General features: G+C 38.0%; 1 protein-coding gene across 6 annotated transcripts in view; it reads left to right on the plus strand.

Annotated features, from left to right (window-relative positions):
• Positions 1 to 17,498, plus strand: part of NCALD (neurocalcin delta) — a 348,584-nt gene that overhangs the window by 186,847 nt on the left and 144,239 nt on the right. For all 6 annotated transcript variants that reach the window (XM_054692055.1, XM_054692056.1, XM_054692059.1 and 3 more), the window contains one exon: positions 8,758 to 8,842. The gene's annotated coding sequence lies outside the window, so the exon portion shown is untranslated. The remainder of the gene's footprint in view (positions 1 to 8,757; positions 8,843 to 17,498) is intronic.

Below are 17,498 nucleotides of genomic sequence, written 5' to 3' on the forward strand. Positions count from 1 at the left end.
GCAACAACTGTGGATGATATAAGAGGGGGAATCAGGACATAAATGGAGGGATTAACCTTTGGGCAGAGAGTTCTCCTTCTTCATTTAAGTCATGAAGAAAGGAGGGGGAGATGGATAAAGACGTGGAGATTTTGAGAGCAGGGAAAAGGAAGTTTTTTATTTATTTATACTGTCAGACTGTGCTATTAAGAGTGCATGTTATGGAGGAGGAATTAGGGGCTCAGGGAAGGAAGGCTCAGACTTGAGATACTCCCTTTGCAGATTGCTTAGGATGCATATGATGCAAAACTCAAAGATTCACATAATTCATCACAGTGGGAACTGTTTCTCTCCCTGATGTTGTGTCTTCCTCAAGCTCTAGCAATCCTCGTTAATTCATAATGTAGTCGGATTGCTCACTAGAGGGAAGAGAAAATGACAGAAACAAAACTGAACAAACTTGCACTCCTCCATTTGTTAAACCAGGAGACCGTGGCCATGAAAGCATCAAAGTCATTTATCTGTGTCCTTAGTCCTAGAAAGGAGCAGCAAGGGTGCCCAGCAGAGGCTTTTTTTGGAGACCTGCAGAATTCCTAGTCTACATTGTGTCCTGTAGACTTAATGTCTTTGCCACATCATACTCAGCATACCAGGGACTAACAGATGAACAGGTAACACCTGCTCATCCCAACGGCCCCCTGCTGTCAGGGAGCTGAGGTCAAAAGTTGGCTGGGTTTTTTGCAATTAATAGTGGGTGAGGTTGAGAAGCAAAGCAGCCTGCAGTTTCTTAGCTGCTTCTCCTCTCTGCTGGCAAAAACAAGGATGCCATTTGCAGCACAGGGACAGAGCCATTTGTGGAATTGCAGAAGCCAGAGAAAGCTGAGAGAGTTATTTCAGGGAGGGGGTGGGGAAGGGTTGTCTGTGGGGGAAGCTCTTAGTGCCTCCACCTCTACAGAACATTGACATTTCCATCCCCTTCTCTGCAGCCTGCTCTTTCTCCCTCCTCCTCATCCCCAACACAAAGGCACAAATGAAATTCCTAAAAGTAGACCACTTCTGCCTAGTTATTTTTAGTATTTGCTGTTAGTATTTATCAAAGCTTTTCAGTGTTAATTTGTCCTCCCACCCATTTCTCTTCCGCCTCTGTGTGCTGGGCTTGGGATGGAAGGAGCACATGTGAGAGGCAGCCACTGAACTCACAGAAGCATCCCCTCAGAAAGAGGAGACCCTGGACCTTTAAAATCTCCTCCCACAGCCACCTTGAAGAGATCTGTGTTTCCATTAGCTTTGGTGGAAAGCTGAAACACAAGTGTTGGTGAAAGTGAATCCATTAAAATGTCTATGTGGTGTTTAGGAAGGTCAAGAGCCTTGGTCTAAGAATTGGGTCAGAGAATCCACACATTCATGAAATGTCATAATGCAGGCAAAAGTGGGTTCAAGACCAGGTAAACAAGCAGAATGTATGAGGAAGAGGATGTAAGATGAGAGGAAATTATAAAATTTAATGCAGAGTCAAGCATCTCAGGGAGCCCAAGAGTGAAAGTAAGATGGGGTTTGGGGTGAGGGTGAAAAGGCCAGAGGAAGAAAGCCCTATAGCACCTTAGTGAATTCCTGCTTAATGCTGAACCTTTGAGTGCTCCTGCCTTAACTGCCCATCCTGGTCCTGCTTCCTGGGGTCACTCATGCCCAGAACAACTACATTGTGCTGGAGAGGAACTCCTAGGACATGTTCTAACAGAGGGCTGTTGAATGGAAGCAAGACCATTGATGTGATGTGAGTCACATCAATCTGTATGGTCATTTTTATGCCCTTGTTCATCAATGTATTCATTTCTTAGGAAATAGAAGAGAGGTGTTTTTTGTTTTTAACTTCAAAAAATGTCTGAATTTGATTTTAAAAAATTATCATTTGGTTTCCTAGAAATTGAAAAATATAATAAATGAAGTGAAAAAATTCAATATATGGGCTCAGCAACAGAATGGAAGGGGACAGAGGGAAGAACCAGTGAACCTATAGATATAATGATTAACATTACCCAGTCTGAACAACAAAGAAAATAAACTGAAGAAAAGAAGAAGGCAGGGCCTCAGAGACCTATGGAAATATACATCCAATATGTGTATCAGAATCCTGGAAGGTGAGAAAGAAGACTAAATAAAACCACATTAAGACGTATCACAATCAAGCTTCTGAAAAATAGAGTCAAAGTAAAGATCTTGGAAACAGCAAGAGCAAAATGTTACCTTACCTATGGGGGAGGGGGGACAGTTAGAAATACAGTGAACTTCTCATCAGAAATCATGGAGGCCAAGAAGGAAGTAGCAGAACATTTTTTAAATACCGAAAGAAAAGAACTATTAACTCAGAATTCTATATTCAGTGAAAATATCCTTCAGAAATGAGGGGGAAGTTCATACATTCTCAGCTGAAAGAAAACCTAGAAATTTGTTACCAGCTGGCTTAGCTTAAGGAAATAGGTTGTAGAAGTTCTCTAAGCAAAAGGAAAATGATAAAAGGAGGACTCTTGGAACATTAGGAAAAAAGACTGATACAAAGAGTAAAAATAGGAGTAAATAGAGTAAACTTTCTCCTTCTAAGTTTTATAAATGTTTGATAATTGAAGCAAAATTTACAACACTGTCTGATGTGACTTTAAATGTATGTGGAGGAAACTTACTGAATAAGAAAATTACTGAATAAAGGAGGGAGAGTAAAATAATGTAGAGGGAGATAAGATTCTAGTTGAACTGGTATAACATCAATAACAATGGACCCTGGTAAATTGTGTATACTTAATGTAATGTGGAGGGCAACCATTTAAAAAGCTACATAGAGAGATATACATAAAATACTATAGATAAATAAAAAGAAAATTCTAAAAAATGTTCAACAATCCACAATCAGGCTGGAGGTGAAAATTAAAAGAGAAAATAGATAACAAGAAACAAAAAGCAAGTAAAACAATAGGCTTTGGGCTAAGCATATCAATAAAGCATAAATGATCTAAATATAGAAATATTATAAGACAGAGATAAATGCAATGAATTTAACAAATGACCCAACTATATACTATCTACAGGAAACTACTGCCAAATATAACACTGATCATTCAAAAGAATGAGCTCTAAAAAAAAATAAATTGGACTGCATCCAAATTAAGGATGTTTGTTCTATGAAGGATTCTTAAATAGAGGATGAAAAGACAAGTTATAGACTGAGAAAAATATTTACAAAACACATACCTGACAAAGGACTTATATCTAGATGATATAAAGAATTCAAAGCCCACAGCTAAAAAAAGAATCATTTTATTAGTGGATGGGAAAAATATACAGGAACATTCCACTGAAAAGAATATATGCATAGCAAGTAAGTACTTGAAAAGATGTCAACATTACTAGCTATTAGGGAATGCAAATGAAGATCATCAAATACCACTCAATACACACTTATTAAAGCAACTATAGTAAATAGTGATAGTGCCATATGCTGGCAAGGATATGAAAAAAATTGAATCTCTCATACATTGCTCATGGTTAAAATAGTACAGTCTCTCTTGAAAATACAGTTTCTTACAAACTAAACAAATTTAATATATAACCCAACAGTCACTCTCCTGGGTATATATGCCAAAGAAATAAAAACTTACATCCATGTAAAAACCTGTATGCAATTTTTCCTAGCAGCTTTATCTATAACAGTAAAAATTGGAAATGACCAAAATGTTCTCCAGTGGGTGAGTGGTTAATAAAACTGTGGTACATTCAAACCACAGGATATTTTTCAGCAATAAAAAGGAACAAAATATTGATACACACAGGAGATTTCTTGAACTACTAAACATAGAGCTTCCATATGATCCAGCATTCCACTCCTAGGTATTTACCCAAAGGACACAGAAACATCAATTCCAAAGAGCACCTGCACACCTATGTTTATAGCAGCACTATTTACAATAGCTAAGCTATGGAAGCAACCCAAATGCCCCAAAATAGATGACTGGATCAAGAAGATGTGGTACATATACACCATGGAATATTACTCAGCAATCAAAAAAGATAAACATATGCAGTTTGCAGCAACATGGATGGAGCTAGAAGGGATCATGCTCAGCGAAATAAATCAGAAAGAAAAAGAAAAATACCGGATGGTCTCACTCATAGCAGGAATTTAGAAAACCTAAATAAGAGACCAAAAAAAGACTAATCAATACAAAGTAAAAATCAAAATCAACAAGCAACTATAAACCAGAGACACACTATGGGGGGTGGGGGGAGGGAAGGAGAGGCGGGGAAAGGAAGGATTAGAGTCAAAATAAGGAGGGGGGGGGCGCAATTGTATGGGGAATATAACCAAAATGAAAATGCATACATTGTGCAAAGATGAAGAAAGATGTAAGAATTATATAAAATAAAATATTTAAATTAAAAAATATATTGATACACACAGCTTAGTGGTTTCCAGGGATAAAGGACAGGAGCAGAGGGGCTGGGTGTGACTATAAATGATAGTAGGATGAAGTTGTATGTCTCATCTTGATTGCAATGTTGGTTACCTGAATCTTCATATGTGACAAAATAATATACAACTATAAAAATGTATTGTCTATGGGTTTAGCTAAACAAAAATATTGTTTGGAGTCACTGTTTTTGGGCCTTATATATAAAAAACCATCACCTGTATATAGATACCTGATACTGTTTTTTTTTTTGATTCATTGTTTCCAAGTCTCACCCAAGTTGTTGCATGTAGTTGTGACTTATTGCTTTTACCTATTGTACAATATTCCACATTCCAACTCAATTTATTTGCTCTCTTGTTGGTGGACATTTCTGTTAAATCTGGCTTTTTGTTGTTTTGAATAAAGTTGTTATAAACACAGTGTGCCTATCTTCCACAGAAAATATGAATTTCTCTAAAGAATATAGTAGAAATGGAATTGCTCAGTTACAGGGTGTGTGAAAATTCAACTTTGTGAGGTTAAATTGTTCCCAAGTGGTTATATCAACTGTACTCCCACAGTTTAATTTGCATTTTCCTGACTACAAATGAGGCTGCTCATATTTTCATGTTCATTCACCATTATTTTCCTCCCCTTTTACAATGTGTCAGATCATATTTTTCTACTGTGCTATCTGTTCTTATTTGTAAAGATTTGTGTACTCTGAACACTGGTCTTTTGTTGATTTTACTTGTTGCAAACTTATATCAGGTATTTGCATGTTTTTGCTTTCTTTTTTGTGCCTTTTGAGAACAGGTACCTAACATGACAGTGAGCAATTTATCCATCATTCCTTTTGTGGTTAGTGCTTCCTTAAGAATTATTTTCCTGCTGCTAAGTGAAATAAGTCAGAAGGAGAAAGATAGTATGGATGGTATCACTTCTATGTAGAATATAGAGAAATCCATTAAAGGGTCAGATAAGACAAATGTAAAACTAACCCTTGAAAGCTGACAACAGAACTGAGGCATCCAGAGGGGATAGGGGTAGTAGACAGTGAGAACAAAGGGAAGAGGGGGCAAATGCATTATGGAGGGAGACTGTGGGTACCTTGGTGCTGGAAGCGCTATAGTAACTACACTTGAAGGGAGAGCTCCTACACTTCCCAAACACCAGCAACAATGCAAACCAATGAAACTTCAATTCCTTTCCCATTTGGCGGTCAGAAAGATGTTCTTTATTTTCTTCCACAAGTTCTAACATTTTGTTTTTCAATACTAAGTCCGTAATCCCTCTGGAATTGATTTTGGGTATGATTTTGGGTGAGTATATGACTGCAATCTTCTTGAGAGTTCTGTTGTCTTCTCAGTCCAACTCCCTGCCATGTCTGGTTCTGATGTTCTGTCTTCAAATTGTGGGGTTTTTTTTTTTTTTTGCCTTTTGATATGCCTTGTAATTTTTTTTTTTTTTTTTTTGATATCCAGACATGATGTGCGGGTTTAAAGAACTGCAGTAAATAGAGCTTCAGTAATGCGGTGGTAAAGCTTACAGGAGAGGAAGCTTTCACTAGTTCTGTGATTAGGTCTCAGTCACTTAGTGAGCTTATTCCTCTGTACTGTGAGCTTCACAAGTGTTTCCCAGGGTTTTGGTCCCCTTTTAGGTGAACCAGGACAGCGAGAGCTGGCTGCAGTTGAGTATCCCCCTACCTCAGCTCTGTTTAGACTCTGATAATACCCCAGTAGCTTGGGCTCTGGTTAACTAGCTTCTCCTTTGGGCAGGCCTTGTTAAGAACTGAATGCTCTGGGGTATTCCCAATGGCTCCTTGGCCCTGCCCCTTCAGGAATCCTAAGAGTATTTTCTTCTGTTTTCCTTGGGAATCAGGTAGAGCACCTGGAAATTCATCTCATAATATTGGGTCCTCTTTGAGTTTTTAACGCTGAGAATTGTCCTGGGGCAGACTCCAGCAATTCCTCAATTACAGTTTATGTTTTCCTACCCCTGCTCTGGTCCCCACAGTGGTTCTCTGGTGAGTCTAAAAGCTGCCAACCCTGAATGATCCTATGATCCTGTTGGTCTTTCCATCTTGAGGGCAGCTGTAAGCCCTGTGTCCTCCCCTCTCGTAACCATCAGAGAAGAGTACTTGATTTATACTTGTTATTAGGAAAGAATGGTGACTTCCAAGCTCCTTAGATGTGGAACCGGATACCAGAAACCCTCTGTTGTCTTTTAATAACTGGGTGAATGAGAAATGGAAGAAAACTCATGCACAGCAAGATTTGAAAAAAATGGCTAATTCTTCTTTAGATATTCTTGAAAGAAATTTTGGTCAAATGCCCCACATTTTCTTAGCATTTTTTGCCTGAGCAATTTTGCAAGTGTTTGAGTTTTACATGTTAAAAAGCTGAAGAAACCAAAACAAAACCAATAAATCCCCCAATCATTTGAACTACGTCTGAGATCATTTAAGTGAGTTATTAGTTCAGAAGGGAAGCATAAATGTTTGTTGATTGGAAATATCACCAGACTGGAAGTCAAGAGACATGGGGCTAAACCTTGATCTGCCATTACCTGGTTGTGGAACCTGTCTGTGTCTGTGGTGAGGTCAGCTGCATGTACCAAGAACCCTTGTACAGCAGTTTAACCAGAGTTTATTTTTTCTCTTGTGATAGCCAGGTACAGGAAACCAGGCCCATGGTAGTGGCTCCTTCTCTTAATTTAGTCTTCACAGCATGTGGTTTCCTTCTTCATGCTTGCCACTTTGTGACTACTGGATGTGGCTCTACCTTTGGCTGGAAGAAGAGAAAAGGCAACGAGCAGAAAGCAAATGCCAGAGCCCTTTTAAAGTGCTTCTCCAGGAGCCTTACTTAATAACTTCAACTCACACTGCCGAACCGAAACTGTTCCACCTGCCGATCCTTAGCTAAGTTTTGACAGGGTAAATTGCTGCTCCATAGAAAAACAAGGTTCTGTAAGGATAAAGGGTAGTCTGGGAATTAGATAGACAATCCCAGTGTCTACCCCTCTCTCTAAGCTTCCAGTGTAAATGCCTGCAGAGTTATTTGCATGACAAAATGCAACATCAAATGCAAGAGCACTTTCTATGCTGTGAAATGTATTTTATAAACAAAGTGGAAATATGCTGGACTGTAGTCTGGGAGAGCAAGTCTAATGTAAATAGCAAGTCAGACTAATTGTGAAGACTTGAGAACAGTATCTATTGAACCTTAGCTTATTGTCTTTCACACATCTTCAGATAACCCCGGAGTAGTTTTCATGGATACACATCCTCAAATACCAATCTTTGGATTCATAGTCTTGTGAAAAATTGTAGTGGACATTTGTTGATTTCTTTCCCATTATTCCTTTCCCCCTTTTCCCTTCCTCACATTATCCTGAATGCCTTTTTATGTGATTTTTCTTTGGAATGAGTCTCCCTTTGCCTCCAGGGATAAGCCTTGATTACTTTAAAGGCATTCAGCAGAGTATAAGGACTGATTCACAAGCAGGAAATCTGAGCAGCCTCAGAACTTGGGACTGCCTAACACTGTCCTCTCAGAAGGTGTGGTTGTGGTCTTGACCTTCGGCAGCTGTTAACTTTTTGCATAATAATGGAAGGCAGCCGGAAGGAGCTGTGAGTCTACCGAGTAGACCCATCATTGTCAAGAGATTGCAGAGAATCGAATGATAGAGTGAATTCCTGGTTTCCCAAAAGCAACACTATGTCTGGGCCTTTTTGCTCCCAGCTTAATGAAGCAAAACATTTCCTTGTTTTGTTATTTATTTGTGTATGTGAGTTTGAGTTGGATTTTCTATTATTTGTAATCAAAAGATTCCTAAATGATGGTTTCCGTATATTCCAGGGAAAATTATATATCTATTTTTATTTTTAAAAATATATAACTAATATATTAATATGTACATATACATATATACACATACATACATATCTGTAAACATATGTACACCTGAGTTTATTTTGAAGTTTATAGTTCTTCTAAGATTAAGGCTGTAATTTTACTAAGAATGCCTATTTCTCCCTCTCATAAGTTGCCAACATAGTATCTATTGAAAGGATTTTAGACTGTGAAATGCTAGGACCTGAGTCCTGCTCTTTTGGGGACTCTTATCCTGTGTAACTAGCTCACCCCCCACTGAGTACTTTGAACAAAACACCCATTAGATTTAGATATGTCAGTACTCTTGTAGGTGTGTTTCCTGTTTCCTGTTTGCAAAGGCAACTACAAAAAAAAAAAGTAACAGCCTTACATAAACTGCTTACTGAGCTGTCAAATGTTCAAGTAAAAGATTCATTGATTATGAGCGATTTCATTTACAGGGCCCTTGAGCTGCTGGTGATAAAAAAAATCTGCCGTGATACCTGCAAGGCTCTGAGATCCAAGAGGCTGCGTTGACTGCACATTGTGAGTTACTTTTTTAACCTTTCGGGATGCCTGGCTTTCAAATGGTTTAGACTGTGGCTCAGAGTACAGAGATGTGGTGTCCTAGTTAGGTGGTGTGTGTTTGTATGTTTGGTGACGGGTCAATAGAAAATGCTGACTTACCTCTACCTCTAAGGCTTTGTCATGGGGTATACATTTCCATTTTCTCAATGAATTTGTATGTTACTGAAAAGAAAACTATGCATCCATTCTAATTTTGAAAACATTTTGTTCTCTCCTGTGGAAAACTGATTAAATAGAAACCTATTTAACTGGTAGAAATTTACTTTAAAAAAACCCAAAAAAACAGAAGTGATAAAGAAGTAAAAACCTGACTTGTTTTCTGGGAAAAAAAAGGCACTACATGTGTTCCTCTCCTTACTTTGCAAATCTACTTACTTGGTATGGAAAATTGAAGCGGGTATGGAGTGTTTTCTGATTCAGAAAAGATTGTTTTGAAATTCTATTATAGTATAATTAGGGCAGCAATATCCACAATAGTGAATTTCCTGTTTAGATACGAACATTATTACTTTCCTTGTTTGTTGATATGGGTCTCAAAAGCTATCTCATTGAATACTTAGGAAATTGGCCTTTTAGGAAGGGAAATCTACTGGCATATGAATTTCTTGGAAATTTTTCAAAATATGCTAATAGTCCCAGATAAGAACCAGAAAAATTTTGTAGGCAAGGCTAAATAGACCCTAGTTATACATTTTGAGACTCTTTGTAAATAAAGCATGAATATTAATCTAATGTTTAGTTGGTCAAATAGTTTTACATGAGGAATAAATGGCAAGAATAAAATCCAGGTTGATAAGAACAAAAACTTATTTTGTATTTCACTTAAATTGCATGGAAGGGAAATAGTTGATGGAAAATGAAACCTAAATGTACTTAAATTTTTTTTTCATCCACTTCCTTTATCCCCATTAACTCTCTATGGTTTAATTAAGAATTAGATGAGCAATATGGCTCATCTGGATGTTAACAAGAAAGTGAAAGTGAAAAATCTTTATTCCAAATTTGGTAAACTTGTAGACAAATCCTTTTCATGAGATCTCTAGAACAGTAATAAAATATTTGCAATCAGACTTACTTAGGCATGACATTGAGAACTAAGCCCCAATGTCAATGCATTTCCCCTGGAAGCCAAGATCAAATTGTATATTTAAATTGGTAGTGACCGGGCAACCTGAGAGGTTCTTGTGATGCTCTGGTTCACCTACTTATGGATATTGTAAACTTAATTAGCAGCATAGTATTCATTGCATTAGATCCCCCATCAAACTAAAGAATAATAGGAAAATGTGTATCCTTTTCTAAAGACAGTAAAGCTGAGCTATGAGAACCTTTCCCTCTTGATAAAGGAAATGTAGAAGCTCAGTCATATCTTCTATTGGCTTCTGGTTGTTTCTGTCTTTCCTCAAGCATCCAGGTCTCTCCTGTGTTTTTGTGGTCATGATCCCTCACTGATGATTGCTTTCTAGATTGAGCACAAAATAAATTCTACTCCATCTCTAGTTTATGTGGAGCAAGGTTAGGGTGCAGGAATTCATGCTACAGATTCAAGGCATCCACCAGACTCCTAAGGGGAAGATTTGGATGAGAAATTGACAGAAAAGCTCTTGAGACAGTGAAGAAGACACTCCCTGCTCAACTACTCTGGGCTCAAGAGAGGAATGAATAAAGCAGGGATGGGGCGACTTCTTTTACAGAGGCTAAATTCTTAGCCAGTGCTTTCTAACGGGATGGCTTAACTTAGCATATAGTGCTTCATTTCTTGGACTTTCTGGAATTCATTCAAGAATTTCTGACTCTCTAGTAAAAATTACCTTGTAACAGAGATCCTGATAGCAATTGTAGGGAAGCTATATGTAAAGAAACTATCTTAAGGTGAAATATATGAACAAACTCTAGGTTTACAATTATTTCTGTTTTCCTGTTGTCTTGGGTGATTTTGACACCTTTACTAAATTATTTCATCTGGATTTCCCAGAAATCCATATACTTTCTCTTAGTGTTTCCACATGACTCATGTTTCTATTACACGATCTTATATGAAATTATATTTTTCTATGGTATTCTGCACTGAAGACCTCTTTTCTTCTCTTTTTTAATACTATCTTAAACTTTTAGCCTAAGAGCTCACTACTCTTTATTCACAATGTCCCATAATTATAAAAAAAACACATATTTTATCAACAGAATATTTTTTATTTAAGGACAGTGATGGGGAGAGATTATTTCAGGGGCTGAGGACATAAGACACCACATATCTAGAGAGCAATTAAAGTAGGCCTTTGGGTATCTTCAAATAGAGACAAATACTGACCCTCCAAACAATTGATTTCCTGATAGCCTTTTCTACCAGTCATGGTTTAGTGTCAAAAACAGCTAATAAGTTCAGTAAAACTGAACTCTGTGCTCAATCTAGAAAGCAATCATCAGTAAAAAACAATGCAATGGATTTTTTATTAGTATTTGAAAAGAATGAATGAATAAAGAGAGAACTTCTGATTTCTCAGCAATTTGGCAACAATTTCATTTAGCATCATGTAGACTTAAGAAGATGTAGTTTGCAGTGGAAAAATGCTAATATGATAACCAAAAGATGTTGATTAAGCACTTATTAACTTAAGACATAGGAGAGAATGACCCAGTATAACATGGATTCATATATCTGGTAACAGGTCATGCCTTGAAACATCTATTCATTCAATAAATATTCATTGAAAAGGCTTGATGGTGGGGGATATTAATGAGGAACAGGCAGGCATGTTTCTATCTAACGTTAAGTGGTGTGGGGTTGGGGGAGACATTAATCAAATAATTACCAAAATGTTTTATAAATATGATGGAAACAAAACATGGGAAAGTAAGAGGTTAAAATACAGGCACTATCCCTAGTCTAAGTGTTGATCAGGGAAGGCTCCCTGAAGAAGTCTCAGAGGGTTTGGGGCTGGGAAAGAGAGTGTTCTGGGCAGAGCCCCTGAGATAGAAGGGAGTGTGGAGTTTTCTGGGAACTTACCGAGGACCAGCGTTGCTGAAGAGCAAGAGAGACATGCTTTGAAACATAGTTAGAAAGGTGGCAGAGACAAATCATGAAAAACTAGTAAAGAGCAAATAAATCAATGAATGAATGAACACGAGTAGTTCATAACACTGAGTGATTCCTATTGTCTCCTTTCCTTAGTGTGAACATAGAAGGAGTTTATAGCTGTATAATGACTCTGCTTTTTGGGAGAAGGTATTCAATTCAATTCATTCATTCATTCAATCACACATTCATCCAGGAAACACAGGATTAAATCCCTGTTCACATGGACCTTAGATTCTAGTGGAACAAATAGATAATGGCTGATAAGCAAATATATAGATTTTATAAGAAGTTTTTGTTTCTAAATAAGTGTTGTGGGAGGCCTTTAGATGAAATTTAAATAATAACTAACATATCTTGAATTGCATCTACATGTGGTTATTCCCTTGTTTAGTTGGATAAAAGTTATCTGTGTTAGCAGCAGGGGTACCATACTCAACACAGGTATTCTTCATGATACTCAATTCATAGTCAAAAACTGGAAAAATTCCAAGAGAGGGAAAAAAGAGAGAGAACTATTAGATTTGTATTTATTCTTGCTTCTGAAAAGCTAATGATTCTCCACACCATGCACTTTACTGTCCTCGAGTGGTGAAGGGAGTAAAGAAAAGACTTAAATAAAAATAACTCAGGTTAACACTGCTCGAGAAGGATCAGTCGAAAAGGTAGAGTCTATTTCTTTTTACAAAAGTACTTACTATATCTTATTATAGATTTAATATGCTTTATAGAGTTTGCACATTTACTGTCTCTAAAAAGTCTTACAGTCAACATACAGTAAGTTCTCTCTTAAAGTGTCACTTGGTTCTTGGAAACTGACTCTAAGTGAAACAACATATAGCAAACGAAAGCAGGTCCACAAAATAAGTTGTTTCATTCAATGTCAGGTCAGAATTTTCTTTTTTTCTCTTCGATGTTATAACCAAATGACACTGAACAAAACAATGTTATTCGTGAAGGGTCTGCTAGCCACATCTAAGGAGACCGAGTGTTTTGCTTTATTTCCCAAAGCTGTTATTTAATGCATCTGAAAGTCATCAGACTTGTAACTCAGGAAATAATACATTCCTGGAATCTTGTTTGAGTTTTCAGTCATGCTGGACTTTTCTGAAGTTCTGTTGGAAGACTTCCTGATGTAGTGTTTGCCTATCTGCGTGGAGAGCAACACCCTCAGGGGAACTCAGCCAGCACACCTGTGAGGGCACTTTCAGTCTTGTTTGCAAAAATCACCAGATATGTCGTTGTATCAAAGGGAGGCATAAAAGTGGCCTGTTTAAATCTTCAGGAACTTCTTTGTTTCTACTTTTCATATTGACTGAACCTAAGTGATTATTTCTTTATATACCAAGAGGAAGGGTAGGTACATAGTTGTGTGATCAATTTGCAGGCTTTCTCAAGTGCAGCACAGCTAACATTTTTACATGTGTGAGATGCCCAAGAGCAGTAGCAATGGTGAGGAGGGTCCCATTCTACTTTAACAGCAAGCCACCAGGATTTAGTGACTTGGTATAAATTGTGGGGGAAATAGAAGTAGTCAAGACTGATGCCAAAATTTTTGATATTACTGTACCAAAGGATTGAGGTGGCCGTAGCCTGAGATAGGACATTTTGGCCCAGAGAATACCATTGGAAGGGGCTGTCCTAGATGGTATAGATGTTTCGTAGAATTATGGCGCCAGTGGCATCCCCAGACCCCTACCCCTGGCATGACAGTCATCCTTACATTGCCACACATCTTCTGAGAGAGGCAAAAGGCCCTGAGAATCATCGCTTCAGTATATCAGTGACCCGCACGGTTATCTTTTAACTTTCATTGTCATTGTAGTGCAAATATGTCCAATTCTAAATGCATAGCTTTCATTATAACAGGATGGTAGATTCACAGTTCTATAGTTCTTAAATCGTAATGACAAATATTACAAAACCAGAATGAGAAGACTATAAACAATTAGACTTTTACCCCACCAATTGCATAAAACTCTACTGTGGTGATGCGTTTGTCTGGTGGGTGAGGGTAAACATTTTGAGAGTCATGTTATATTTTGTTAAACCTTATAAAATTTTGCCTTCAATATTTAAGGTTTACTTAGTGGTTCAACTATTTCTTAAAGATACATTTATGGGAATTTTAATACCACAAGACTCCAACGCAGTCAGCTACAAGAATTTATAACCTCTTGATGACACATAAATGTAAATGGGGCACATTTAATGAGTTCAATTCTAGTTTTATAGGAAGCCAAGGACAACAGAGAGGAAGAAGGGACATGCTGTCCCTCAGTGATGGTACTTGACATTTTAGTATATGTTATTACAATAGTGTATTGGTTTAATATTCCCTTAATATGTGTAGTTTAATCAAAATTTCTGAAAATGTGGAGAAAGTGTTTTCTCTGTCACTGTTAAGCTAAGAAGTGGCATTTCAAAATCACTTTAATCATGTACAACTAGATCTTCCAAAGTGGTATTTTATTATGCTGTGTTGCTGGGGAAGACTTAAGATGGTATGAATTTACTTAGATAAATGATTAATATATAACACCACTAAGAAAACTCTTAAAAGTTTTCCTTTGACAAATATTATTTACTTCATTTAAAAGCCTCCTGCCTCAAAGTATTGTGCATCTTTCAAATGTTATCAGTATTATTTTGGTAAAACAGAGCTTTCTATCATGCTACTATTGTGTTCAGGAATACATAGGAGCTTCAAATTGTCTCAAAAATAAAGTTTTAATTTTTTTTCATATAATTCTCTACCAGCTGGTTACAGATGATCCTTATAGATTTATCTCCTTTACCTCCATCTGTCCTGTCCCCTATCATACTCCAACTGCAATGAACTAGGGGGTGTGAACATCTTTGAATTCACCACCTTCACTTCTTTTCTTGCTGTGCTCTCTACCCCTCCTGTCCCTTCCCACCCAGTCATTCCACCATCTCTTCTCTCTTTTTTATTTTAAAGATTTATTTATTCATGCATACAAGAACTGGGATACAGGCTAGATGTGCAGGAGGGTGAGAGGATTCACCAGAGACAGAGCGGGGAACAGAACAGGCAGACTGATGAAATACAGTGCTGAGGGGAGCAGCGGGTGAGACAGGAGAGGTCTGACGCTCCATGTGGGATTCTCGCAGGCCGGCCGGGATCGAATCCGCACTGCAGGGGCTGCGGACAGCTTCACAGTGCTGCGTTCAACTGCCTGCGCCACCAGAGGAGGCCCCCCATCTCTTCTCTGCCTCCCTATTTCCCTCCCCTTCGCAACTTCCTTTCCTTCCTCTCCCCACCGTTCTCTCTCCCTTGTAATGTTTGAAAAGCACTAGATTAGTGCCTCTCAAATTATCTATGAGAAGGACTGGATATTTTTAAATTTTCTGTTCTCCTGTCCATCTTAGATCCCACTGTATGAAATTCACTATGCAAAGTCAGCAATATCCAAGTGGGTCCATACTCCATTCAACAAGATGAGTCCATTTTCCACACATTGGGATGTAGCAGCAATGTCCCAAAGCTGCAAAAGTATCTAAACTATACACTTGCAGTATCTGTACTTCTGCTACAATTTGATAAGAATAGCTCATGGGGGGCCTCCCTGGTGGTGCAGCGGTTGAGCACTGGGTTGCGAAGCTGCCCGTAGCCTCTGAGGCACCGGTTCGATCCCCGGCTGCTCCCCGGCCACCAGAGGAGGGTCCCACATGGCGCGCAGACCTCTCCTGCCGCCCACTGCTCCCCTCAGCAGTGTACTTCGGTCCTTCTGCCTGCTCTGCTCCCCGCTCTGGCTCTGGTGAATTCTCTCACCCTCCCACACGTCTGATTGTACCCAGTGCATGTAGAAACAAAAACAAACAAACAAATAAATAAATAAATAAAAACATGCCTCTATAAAAAAAAAAAATAGCTCATGGGATGGTGCTGACTCACAGATCACCCTTTAGGTAGAACTATCCATAGACTGTAAGCTCCATGAACACAGTGTCTAGATCCATTGCTTTGATCATTATGATTTTAGCACCTGGTGTTGCCTGTCACACAATAAGTGATTCATTACTTGTGGTAGTGCCGTGCTTGTGGTAGTGATTTATTACTTGTGGTAGTGCCATATAATAGCATCTGTCTCCAAAGTAACTTGGATTCAATTTTAATCACCTTTTATCACCAATAGAATTATCATGCTTTCCCTGTATCAGAAAATAGGAATGAATGAGAATATCAACTGATTTATTGTAAAAATACATCCTCTTAAGTATAAAATCTGCTGAAATAAAACACACCCCCGGTCTCCTAATGCTGGTATGGTTTTTATAAATGAAGATCACTTGATCAATAATTTAATTTTCTTTTACTGGATAGTTGCAAAAGCCCACTGCATTCAAATTCATAAGTAAAATAAAGGGAACTAGCAGGCTAAACACTTCACTTGTTAAATAGCAATATGGAGAAATCGTCTGAGAGAAATTGTTCCTAGTAGGAAAAAACCCCACAAAAACAAAACTATATTTAAAACCAAAATGGTTTTCTTCATTTTATGTAGCTCAAGAGAATATGTTGAAACTCTTAAGCAGCCTAAAATTGTATTTCTGAAAATGAAAAGCACATGGAGTTAGCTTAACATCTTTCACTGTAGTTTCTATCAAGAGAAACACCTGGACATGAGGAGCAGTTTCCAAAATTTAAATGTAAGCGCTTAAGATCAGTTACTTGAGAGTGGTGTTTGAACATAGATTTTTAATTCAAGAGACTTCCTGAAAACTCTAAGAAGTAGTTTCAGTTGAATGTTCATATTTTTATTGAATATTTCATTATATTAATAGCCAAGAAAAACAGGGACATTAAGGATATGCTTTTCCCACCCTCCTTAACCACTTACTTTTCCATGGAACATTTATTATTTCTGGGAAACATATGGCATACAACCAGAACCATAATTAGCAACAGTTTGATGTTATAGGAATTTGAATGTTGGCGATTTCTAACTTTATTAGGTCAGTGACTTCCTGTGAAATACAGAAGCAGCAAATACAGATGCTAAGGGTGACTCTGGAGTCAGCTCTGTCCTCCCTGACAGGCTGCAGGATTTGCTTGTTTTGAGTGTGTGGTGGGGTGGAGAGTTTGAAGACTCTTGTACACATATAGTCCTGTCCCAGAGCTAGAAGATGCCAGAAGAATGCACTGTTCTACGCACTTTACATATATCATTAATTATTACAATAGCAGGTGAGAAAACAGCCAGGAAGATATTAATATGCCTAAAGTCACTTCAATGGGAAATTATGTCGTTGACATTAATCTTAGGGACCAGGCTGCAGATCTGTGCTCTAATGTTCTTCACAGGCAGTGTCTCAGAGTAGGTGAAAAGTTCTAGAATTCCATTGGTAGAAACCTGCTAAAGAGGTTATTTTCTTGCAGACTATTTCTGCCTACTATCTAGCATCTAGGAAATACTGAATAACTGGGGAATTCTGGGTACCAGGGAATGCCGAGTACCGAAAAGCCATCAGAGTTACCACCTCACTCTGAACAACTTGCTAGCATCTATAAAC

This window comes from Talpa occidentalis, unplaced genomic scaffold, assembly GCF_014898055.3.
Source record: "Talpa occidentalis isolate TD23 unplaced genomic scaffold, MPIMG_talOcc4v2.1, whole genome shotgun sequence".
NCBI classification, from domain to species: Eukaryota; Metazoa; Chordata; class Mammalia; order Eulipotyphla; family Talpidae; genus Talpa; species Talpa occidentalis.